The sequence below is a fragment of the Dipodomys merriami genome, unplaced genomic scaffold (genome assembly GCF_024711535.1).
Source record: "Dipodomys merriami isolate MVZ:Mamm:240054 unplaced genomic scaffold, mDipMer1.0.p SCAF_267, whole genome shotgun sequence".
Lineage (NCBI taxonomy): Eukaryota > Metazoa > Chordata > Mammalia > Rodentia > Heteromyidae > Dipodomys > Dipodomys merriami.
In genome coordinates, this window is record NW_027204126.1 from 536,101 (window position 1) to 540,947 (window position 4,847).

Consider the following 4,847-nt stretch of genomic DNA (forward strand, 5'->3'; position numbering starts at 1 on the left):
TGGGGGGGGAGGGGGGTATAATTGGTTGGGGGGAGGGGGTAAAATTGGGTGGGGGGAGGGGGGAGGCGGGGAAGGGAAGTTAAGGGTAAACAAAGGAGGAGGCTGCAATGCTTGGTAAGAAATGTATGCATTATCCTGCCCATGTAATTGTAGCCCCTCTGTACAGTATGTTCTCAAATAAAATAAAATACAATTAAAAAAAAATTGCAAATGTGAGCAATCGACCAAACAATATTAGCTTTTCCCAATATACACAGAATTTTAGAGAAGTAAGATCAATAACATTTTTAGGAACAATAAGGTTTCCTAGTTACAAACAGTCAACCAAGGATATATGCCTGTATAAAGATTGCATCAATAACTACTTAAATTTACAGGATACTACATGCTTCAGCAGGACGTTTACCCAAATTACTACAATATAGAGATTATCATGGCACTTGCACAAGGATGATATGAAAATTTGTGAAATATTCCATATTTTTCATTCTTGAGATGCAAGAAATGAAAAACAGTCATTAAAAAATTTATTACAAAAATACAAGTCGTTATGTCGAAAAATGAACTTTACAACTTTGTGCTGGTGGAGGGGTAGCAGGGAGGATTGAGTGGGGAAGCAGGGGAAGGATGGGAATGGATGGGAAGGGTAAATACAGGAGGAGGCTACAATGCTTGATAAAAAATGTACTCATTATCTTGCCCATGTAATTGTAACCCCTCTGTACAGTATTTTCACAATAAAAAATTTAAAAAGGCAAATGTAACAATATATGTAATTCATTGAACTGAAAGTTAGTTTGACATCAGTGTGTTAAATCCTCACCTTAGAATGGCCTTTACATAGCATAATCTTTACAAAACATTTGAAATTGGATAACATTGTCATTTTATCCCAAAGAAATAAAATACTATAAGGACCTAGGAAAAAAAAGGAATCTTAAACTTTTTCTATATGGAATGCTATCTGAAATAACACATTTATTAACGAACCTATATATTATAAAACAATGTATAATTCAAAGTATTATATCTAGGAGAGAATTAAATAGATTATGGACATTATACAAACAAAATACAGAGTATTTTAAAATATACTTTTTTCATACAAACACCAGAAATATTTTTAGTTTCTGTACTACTCATTTCAACAGATAAGTTAAAGTGATTTCTGATTTAAAAATGACAAACCCTGCAGAAATCATTATAGATGTATACAAACAACTCTTGAATACATTTTGACATCAAAGTCAGGCAATTCACTTGAAGAATACTATGGAATCCATGAATTTTTAAAGTAAGATATTGCTGTTGCTTTGTCTTGTGAAAATATTTTGTACAGACACAAAGATGGATTTGCATTTTTGAAATTTAAGAATCTTAACCAAACCATTATGAGTTAGGAGAACAATTTTTACAGCCTTCCACAATTTAAAAGAGGTAGTGATACATATTTATCCTTTTGGCAATATTAAATGCAGTTTCTTCCAAGTCGTTCTTCAGACCTGGTTTGATATAATGCTTCAATAGAAGGCAATCCAGCATATCTTTGATATTTCTATTCCAAGCAGCAAGATGAAAGGGAGTCAAGAGGACTTTACTTTGGGCATTGGTATCTGCCTCAATGTGAACTAAGGAAGCAGCCACTCTGGTATTATTCAACATATAAGCACTGTGCAGGGGTGTCTAGCCATTCACAGTAATTGCATGAATATCTGCCTTGAGCCACCAACTCATGGACCATGTCTAAGTGCCCACTGGAGGCTTCCCGATGAAGAGAGGTATACTCATCATCATCCCTAGTATTCACATGAGTGGCCTTTTAGGAAAGCAGTGTCTGCACTGTAGTAAGCCAATTATTTTCAGCAGCCCAAACAAAAATTTGTTTTAATACTTCTCCATTTTTTTGCAAATGATATCATTCCTCACTTTTTCATCTTGTTCCTTGTCTTCATCAGAATTGCCTAACCAGAGACAGTGAGTACCAGTGGGAATGGGGTGCACATGTATTCCAGAATAGTTCACGTTGGTTGAACTGGTCAGAAAAATACAGTGAATTTTCTACATCTGTTATTTCACCATGATTTTCTTTCTCTTTTTCCAATTTTACTATTGGAAATTATTCTAACTGGAGAGTAGGTAATTCATAGAGAGCAAAGGAAAGGTTTCCTCCATATTCAAAGGTACAGACTGAAAATGGGACCAGTGGTGTCTTCATGTGCAGCTTATTATAGGAATGAGAAAATATGAAATAATGCCTTCTATGTAAATGATTTGGGAAATGGCAGAGCAGAAAGTGAAATGATGCAACCAAAAATATAAAAGCAAAATAAATTAGGATAATTATGGAGCAGTCACATTATCTATGAGAGCCATGAAAGGGAGAGAGGAAGAGAGAGACAGATGTACAATGACCTAGCTAGCCACAAAATCCATGCCTCTAATCAATTTATAGAGCAAACAATTTTATTTTTTAAAAGAGGTGGAAATGGATTTTATGAATTTTCTTGAAATTAGTAAATACATTTTTATTAGCCTACATAAAGAGACATAGCTTTGACCAAATTACAGACAAAAATCTAAATCCTTGATAATTCTAGTAACAGATCTGACTGAAATCAGTTGAATCACACTTTTCCTGTAGAGTGAAGGAATAGGTCCAGGCTAGGAAAGCAGCTAGAGAAGGCAGACCGATTGTATCTGTGACAAAACTTTGTGGAAAATGGTATCAAGGATTAAGTACTGGTGATCCACTTGCACTGGAAGTGTGAATCTGAACTATTGCTTGCTGATTCTGAACTATTTCTTTAATAATTATAAGTTCCAAGAAGAAAAGGTGAGATTTAATTGATAGCAAAGGATTAGTAATACACTTTGACTTCTCATTAAGCACCTTCAATCATCAAAATCACATGAAGACAATAGACAGGCCTACTTTTTTGGATGAAAACAAGTATCTTTAAAACAAGGTAATTAAGTATTCCTACAAAGGACTTCTATTTTACTACTGCATTATATAGTTTTTTCTAATGTTGGGTAACAAATAATGGATCTATTAGAAAGCTCTTAAAGCTCATATGTTCAATAGTGAGTTCTCTTATATTATACCATGGTATTTTTGTTTATGGTTTTAAGAAGAAATTTACTAGCTTAAATTTCTGACAAGACAATATCATCACTGTACAACTTGCTTCTATACTCTAAGTTTTAAATTACTATCTAATATGTGTATTAGATAGCTATAGAGGAAAAACTAGAAGCCACACTTGTGGCTCATGTGTTTATCCTAGCTAATCAGAAAGATGAAATCTGAGGATTGTGGTTTGAAACCAAACCAAGCAAAAAAAAGTCCATTAAATTCTGATTTGAAAGTAACCAGCAAAAGCTAGAAATGGAGCTGTGGGACAAGCAGTAAAATTCTAGGCTTGAGAAAACTACAACAAAAAAACAACAAATTCTGGGACAGAGCCAGGCCATGAGTTCAAGCCTAGTATTAGCACCAAACAAATGAATTAATTAATTAATTAAAATAAATTAAGTGGTCACATGTGGCGAGGCAAGTAAAATGTGACACCCATGGTGACTGGATTGTGTATTATTTTGTAATAAGGCAAATTAACATTTGTCCTAATCACTAAAATTTTATTTGTACTTTTTTGTACTAAACCCTGAATTTAGCATGCAAGTATATGTGTGTACATGTGCACACGTGTGTATGTGTATATGTGTGCGTGTGCTGTTGCAATGTTGCTTGCCAATGTGGACAAGGTGAGGCTCAAAAGAGCTAACTGTGTTGCAATGTTTTTATTTATCAGTGTTCTGTCATGTCATTTCTGTGGAGCCACCCTTCTGTACATTTTATTTGTCAAATAATATCATCATCATAATCAAAGCATATACAACATTAAGTTAGATAAAAGAGACCACTTTCAGCTCTTATTATATGTTAGGTAAGAAGATACAGATATAATTAGGTAGTAAGTTATTGCTGTAAGATGACTGTCAGTACAAAATATGTATTTGACCTCTTAAATTGGTTATACTTTTAAGATATACTCATGGAGTGAGTTTGACTGACTTGACCAAACAGGTATTACTCTCTGGTTATTCCTGTGAAACACAAGGTGAATAAACTCTTTCTGGATTTCTGTTGAAAATAACTTTCTTTGTAACATTATATCTATTCTCACTAAGATAATCAACCCTGTATTTATTTGGTTTGAATATCTCATCATATTGACTGAAAACCAGTATTGTGGATATGCTTGCTAGATATACCTTTCAAAACAAACAAACAAAAAGCATGTGTCACCTCCAGATTGTGGATGCATTTGAAGTTCTTTTGTACATGCAATGGGATCCTCACTAATGGCTCTTTGTGAAAGTAACTATCACAACTTTAACAAATAAGGCTTTTCGAATATCTTTTCCAATATAAATAACAACCCCGAGAGCATCCTGCAATTTCTGAAAAGCCTTTGAATATTTTTAGTATTATTTCAGTTCATTGACTATAGAGCTATAGACATTTCTGAAATAAATGTTAAGATCTGAAGATGTAAGTGGGTATATAGGCTTTTTATGCAATAGAATATTATGAAATATTATGAAATAGAATAAAAGGATATAAGTGAATTTGGTAAGCTAATTATTAGAATAACTTTGTTTTCTAGTAACAGGTTTTTTTTTCTTTTTTTGGGGTCCGGTCGTGGGGCCTTGAACTCTGGGCCTGGGCACTGTCCCTCAGCTCTTCAGCTCAAGGCTAGTGCTCTACGGCTTGAGCCACAGCGCCACTTCCGCCTTTTTCCTGTTTGCTTATGTGGTGCTGAGGAATTGAACCCAGGGCCTCA

The 4,847-nt window shown here is 34.2% G+C and overlaps 1 pseudogene; it reads left to right on the forward strand.

The window, feature by feature from the left end:
- Nucleotides 1-385: 385 nt before the first annotated feature.
- On the forward strand, nucleotides 386-485 carry LOC138837241 (U6 spliceosomal RNA; annotated as a pseudogene).
- The last annotated feature ends 4,362 nt before the right edge of the window (nucleotides 486-4,847 follow it).